Source organism: Bufo bufo, chromosome 5, assembly GCF_905171765.1.
Source record: "Bufo bufo chromosome 5, aBufBuf1.1, whole genome shotgun sequence".
NCBI classification, from domain to species: domain Eukaryota; kingdom Metazoa; phylum Chordata; class Amphibia; order Anura; family Bufonidae; genus Bufo; species Bufo bufo.
In genome coordinates, this window is record NC_053393.1 from 370,234,518 (window position 1) to 370,241,745 (window position 7,228).

Sequence of the window (7,228 nt, forward strand, 5' to 3'; positions counted from 1 at the left end):
CAATGATTTCAAGCATCACCCTCCTTTTAACATGTCAAGTCTGCCATTTTAACCCAATCAGCCTGACATAATGATCTCCAGCCTTGTGCTCGTCAACATTCTCACCTGAGTTAACAAGACGATTACTGAAATGATCTCAGCAGGTCCTTTAAAGACAGCAATGAAATGCAGTGGAAAGTTTTTTTGGGGATTAAGTTAATTTTCATGGCAAAGAAGGACTATGCAATTCATCTGATCACTCTTTATAACATTCTGGAGTATATGCAAATTGCTATTATAAAAACTTAAGCAGCAACTTTTCCAATTTCCAATATTTATGTAATTCTCAAAACTTTTGGCCACGACTGTACATTATCCAGTGCCCTTGCAACAAACAGTACGTAAGGAGGACCAAAATAACCCTAAAAAAGAGAATTTCGGAACACATAACGAATAGTAGGAAAGGTTTTGATAAACACTCTCTAGCGAGTCATTTTAAAGCAATATACAATCAGGACCCTACGGGACTGAAATTTGCAGAACTGGAAAAGTTAGAAAGACACTGGAGAGGTGGGGATCATACTAGCAAAATGTTGAGACTAGAATCGAGGAGAATCTTCGAATTTAATACATTATTACCTGTATGCTTGAACGCAGAACTTGAATTATTTGGATTCATGTAGGTCTGGGTGGGTGCCCTCTGCTGACGAATGATCGGGGTATCCAGTTGGTTTACCGATCCTTCCTTAGCGGGAGGCTCCCACCCGATCAGTGCGGATTCAGATCACAGATATATACCTGTGAAAAAGAGGAAACAACAAGCGAGTCAGAAAAATAAGTTCCCTAGAATTTGGATACAATATCCATATTATAATATATAAATAAAATTAAAATAAAAAAGTAAAAGAGGTTTGATTATATTAATTTTCTACCATAAATTGTATTTTACTGCAATTAATTCAAAGAGTAACCACTAGAATACTGCATATAAAATAGAAATTGTAGTTTTTATTAAGATTCTTCCAGTTTTATTTCACATGTTGGACAAAAGCGATATATATCTTTTTAAACTAATGCGGAAAAACTAATATAGTGAAATAACGATATGGAAAGGACGATCTATGCCATCTTTTCTGGGGTGTTCACCTACGTCACTCCTAAGATATACAGACAAATGGTATTTAAGAGTACGAGCAACACATAGACGTTAACCACTGAAGAAGGAGCAAGTTCAAAGCTCCGAAACGCTTATGGTTTGGAGAAACTCTATGTGCGAGTACCCCTATGTGAACTTTTAAAACATCATCCGATGGAGCGCTCCAGGAACTGAACAGCGAACATCTGATATATACAAAGAGAGAGTGCGGTCGGTGCAGTCAGCCGGGTGTTTGATACCAACCCACTTGACACGTGGGACGCTGGCTAGACTCTCTGCACAGGACGGGAAACAGCCGACATCCTCCTACAAAACACGTGGGATACCGACCAGATTCTATGAACCACATAATTTTCTATGCAGGAGAGACGGAGGTAAGATTCATGGAGTCTGTGCTTCATGTGGGACGCCACAGCCGACTCCTGACCTCCGCTCCTGAACAGTGAGTAATTGATATTCTGTACATTTTTGTGGACCACTAATACGAAAGTGCATCTGTATAACCGCCAAATATAAACTGGTATTTAGAACGAACCAGCCTCAACTATCAAGTGACATAGGAATCCAAAAAAAAGGCAATAAAATCTGCATAGATATGCACAATTGGTAAATGATATGAACGGACATTGCTGCTAGATTCACTACAACTGGGATTAAGTGAATTGAATTTCCAGATATCGTTACCAAGAGTGACTATATATTAGGTTCCCAAGATACACATTGTGATACATTGTATTAGAACTATCCCGCAGTGCAGTGTCGGACTGGGGTACCTAGGGCCCACCAGTAAAATTTATTTTGGAGGCCCACCGTACGGATACATTCGAATATAATAAATAATTTAACAAGTTTTTTATATGAACATAGGCTGGTTGAGATGCTGTACATTGAATATATGTAAGTAGTGCAGTAAATCTAATGTGTTATGTGCCACTTATGCATGGGGTGGGAGACTAGGGGCCCACCTTGCTCAGGGGCCCACCGGGGGATTCCCCTTTACCCCTGTGGGCCAGTCCGAGCCTGCCGCAGTGTATCAGAATTGCTCTACAGTGAGACGCTCTATTGGGGGAATTTATACAGTGAAATCTTTTATTGTGGAAGTATTCCAATTGCGGTGCACTCGATTGAGATCGTCCCATGGCAAAATATTTCAGCTGATTTGAGGTCATAACGATTCAGAGGAGTTGGTGAAATATTTATCCTCCTATCAGGTGTAATATATTACCAAGCGGATATTTTCGAGTTAACCGCATATTGCATTATATTGTGTATCAATTATTTTTATTACAGCTTTTTAATTCAGTTTTTTTAAGGGATATGAATAATGTGATTTTATGAATAAATTGTGTGTTCAGTATAATCCCAGATGTTGAGTGCCTATCTTTTGAAACAAATCAATATATCAACGTAATGTTATTGGGTGAGTCATACCGATAGTGCACCTATTCCATACGGGGCAATAGGAGAACCACCTTGAAATACATCTATTATGAATTCATATGTTGTTAATATGCACAGATAAATCAGTGACAGTGTATATGTACAAGAAATGAAACTGCAATACCCAGCACAGCCACTAAAAGTATGCCATTGTGCTATACAGAGCAATCTAAATAATGCAGAAGCCATAGCGCTTGTCAGAACACCAAGGCCCTATCAAACATCTGATCATCAGGTTGTGTCTAGAGTAGAACCCACACAATCTAATATTGATGGCCTATCCTAAAGATAAGCAATCACTTTTAAAAACCATTAATCCCTTTAATGTAAGATTATATAGCAAAAGGAGCTGGTCTCTCTGGTGGCCAGGACTGCGGGAGTGAGCATAGGCCATCACTTTTTCCTATAGTATACAAGCACGACCACCACTGGTGCAGGGTGGCCATAACCCATGGAAACAAGCAGTATATAATGCAATGAAAAAATTAATCAAGTTATTAAAGCAATATGAACTATCACAATACATTAGTAAGTGTCTTGTATTAACTTTCTCTACATGATAAATGCAATTTGCTGAGGTGAGACAACCCTTTTAACGCTATATGACGAATATATTTGTCATGGAGCACTTCTGCTTAGTACTCCATGACGAATTTACTCATCATGGCAATAAACTGTCACCATATCAATATACATGGGAACAGTGTGGAGATAGCAGCTGTTGCACACAGCCAGAGATCTCAGCTAACCAGCCCAGGACCAATGAGGGCAGTCCCGAGCCGGTGATCACTCTGATTGGCTAATCGGTACAGACTAGCCAATCAGAGGATTGTAATGCTGGCTACAGGTTCTGATCCCCATAGTTCGTGACTGTGAGGATCAGAACCTGGTGAAATGTATAAATGCCCACCTGCAGTCCCTTTTAGAACCCAATATGCCGTGATCCAGGCCCAAATGTGCCCTGCTGCGTTCACAATGCCCATCCTCCTGTTTCAGGATGGCCGCACGGCCTATACAGCGTCAGCTATAACATACAGTTGACACTCTGCTGCAAAGGGTGACATCGGTGCTGGCACTAATCCTGTCCGTTTAACCCCTTAGATGCTATGGTCAGTAGCCACCCATGGCATCCATAGGGTTAACAGAGGGAGGAGGCTTCCTCTGTCCCTCATCGGGCATCCAGGCTTGCCATGTGTCTAAGCCTGACAAACCCTTTCATAAAGCTTAGTGTCAGTATAAAAAATGAATGAATGAAATAAAAATTTATAAAAATAAAATAAATTGCCTTTTCCCATTTTCGGATATTTATAATTGATAAAAAAAATGAAGAAAATAAAATTAACCACCAATAATTGGTATTGCCACGAACAACCTGATCTATAAAACCTGATCATATTACTAATTCCACGTGGTGAATGCTGTAAACGTAGTGAACACAGTTTGTCACTTCACCTCCCAAAAAATTGTATAAAAACTCATCAAAAAAGACATATATATCCCAAAATGATACTAATAAAATCTACAGCCTGTCCTGCATAAAACAACCCCTCACACAGCTACGTTGGTGAAAAAATTAAAATATTATAGATGTTACTATATTGAGATACAAAATATAATTTTTTTAAAATAAAAAAGTGATTTTATTCTAAAAAAGTAGTAAAGCATAAAAAAACTAAATAAATTAGGTATCACCATAATCGTATCAACCCACAGAATAAAATTATCATATATATACCGCATGAGGAACCCCATAAAAAAGAAGGGCCCTCACTCCTAGTGTTTCAGTTGTATATTAGCTAGTTACGTTGTGATGTATTTTGTTTTGTACATGAACCCTCCGAATTTGTAAAGCTCTGCAGAATATGGTGGTGCTATATAAATAAACATTATTATTATTTGTACTTCAAAATAGTACCAAAAATAATTACAGCTTGCACTACAACAAACCAACTCTTAGGCCTCTTTTAAACGGGCGTCACGGATTTGGGCCGGATAAGATGCGGGTGCATCGCGGAAAAATGCGTGATTTTTCAGCGCGAGTGCAAAACATTTTAATGCGTGTGAGAAAAATCTGCATGTTTGTTACCCAAACTCGAACTTCTTCACAGAAGTTCGGGTTTGGGTTAGGTGTTGTGTAGATTTTATTATTTTCCCTTATAACATGGTTATAAGGGAAAAGAATAGCATTCTTAAAACAGAATGCTAAGTAAAATAGTGATGGAGGGTGTTGAGGAACGGTTGAGACGTATGCATATATATCCATGCATGCCTGCAAACACGTGCGGGCATGTATGGTATACAGTAGGTGAACCCGATTTTGTGTCAATCTCGCTCTCTTTCTCGGCGAGATTGAGCACCTACGAGCCCCATCGCGGGAGCCAGCGCCGAGCTGGCTTGCCGCGATGGAGACAGAGCCGTCATAGAAGCGACGGGAGATCCGACTTGGATTCCCGCCAATTCTACACGTGTGCGGCGTTTGTTATGAATCCTGAGGGGGAAGTCCCCGCCGGATTTTAAATAAAAATCCGGCATGGGTCCCCCCCTCAGGAGCATACCGGGCCCTTAGGTCTGTTATGGGTTGTAAGGAGAGCCCCCCCTACGCCGAAAAAAACGGCGTAGGGGGTCCCCCTACAATCCATACCAGACCCGTATCCAAAGCACGCTACCCGGCCAGCCAGGAAGGGAGTGGGGACGAGCGAGCGCCCCCCCCCCCTCCTGAGCCGTACCAGGCTGCATGCCCTCAACATGGGGGGGTTGGGTGCTCTGGGGCAGGGGGCGCACTGCGGCCCCCCCACCTCAGAGCACCCTGTCCCCATGTTGATGAGGACAGGGCCCCTTCCCGACAACCCTGGCCGTTGGTTGTCGGGGTATGCGGGCGGGAGGCTTATCGGAATCTGGGAGCCCCCTTTAATAAGGGGGCCCCCAGATACCGGCCCCCCACCCTAAGTGAATGAGTATGGGGTACATCGTACCCCTACCCATTCACCTGCAAGAAAAGTGGTAAAAACACAAATAAACCACACAGTGTATTAAAATATTTTATTTTTCTGCTCCGGAGGCCGCCCCCTGTCTTCTTTATTAGCTCTTTTACCAGGGGGGGCTCTTCTTCTTCCGCTATCCCGACGGGTCTTCTCCGCTATCCAGGGGGTCTTCTCAACTCTCCGGGGTTCTCCTTCTGTCTTCGCCGCTCTCCGTTGTTGACTCGGCGCACCCCGGTTCTTCGTCTCGCTAAATTTTTATTTAAAATCCGAGATCTCGCGAGACGAAGAACCGGGGTGCGCCGAGTCGCACCCCGGTTCTTCGTCTCGCTAAATTTTTATTTAAAATCCGAGATCTCGCGAGACGAAGAACCGGGGTGCGCCGAGTCAACAACGGAGAGCGGCGAAGACAGAAGGAGAACCCCGGAGAGTTGAGAAGACCCCCCGGATAGCGGAGAAGACCCGTCGGGATAGCGGAAGAAGAAGAGCCCCCCCTGGTAAAAGAGCTAATAAAGAAGACAGGGGGCGGCCTCCGGAGCAGAAAAATAAAATATTTTAATACACTGTGTGGTTTATTTGTGTTTTTACCACTTTTCTTGCAGGTGAATGGGTAGGGGTACGATGTACCCCATACTCATTCACTTAGGGTGGGGGGCCGGTATCTGGGGGCCCCCTTATTAAAGGGGGCTCCCAGATTCCGATAAGCCTCCCGCCCGCATACCCCGACAACCAACGGCCAGGGTTGTCGGGAAGGGGCCCTGTCCTCATCAACATGGGGACAGGGTGCTCTGAGGTGGGGGGGCCGCAGTGCGCCCCCTGCCCCAGAGCACCCAACCCCCCCATGTTGAGGGCATGCAGCCTGGTACGGCTCAGGAGGGGGGGGGGCGCTCGCTCGTCCCCACTCCCTTCCTGGCTGGCCGGGTAGCGTGCTTTGGATACGGGTCTGGTATGGATTGTAGGGGGACCCCCTACGCCGTTTTTTTCAGCATAGGGGGGGCTCTCCTTACAACCCATAACAGACCTAAGGGCCCGGTATGCTCCTGAGGGGGGGACCCATGCCGGATTTTTATTTAAAATCCGGCGGGGACTTCCCCCTCAGGATTCATAACAAACGCCGCACACGTGTAGAATTGGCGGGAATCCAAGTCGGATCTCCCGTCGCTTCTATGACGCGCTTGCTGGGATGTGCTGTCACTATTCCAGTGAGTGCGAGATCTCGGCACCATGTCGCCGAGTATCAGCGCGACGCTGTCGTGCTAAAAGCACAATATCACAAACACCTACTGTATATGTGCATACATCAACCACAGCATCATGGGACGATGTGCGCAGATGTGCCCAGCATCTCTGCACGTCTGCCCATGGTGATCCCCAGGGGCCAGGGATGGACTGGGACAATAAAGTGGCCCTGGACTTCAGCCAGACCGGCCCACTTTATTTTTCCCAAACACACTAAAAAAAAAACTAATGTATTGTGATTGTCCATATTGCTTCCTTTGCTGGCGGGAGTCATTTTTCCATCACATTATGCACTGCTCGTTTCCATGGTTTTGACCACCCTGTAATCCAGCAGCGGTGGTCATGCTTGCACACTATAGGAGTAGCCGGGATTGTGGGAGTGCACATAGTTTGGTGCTTTTTTCGACCACCAATGCTGGATTACAGGGAGGTCATA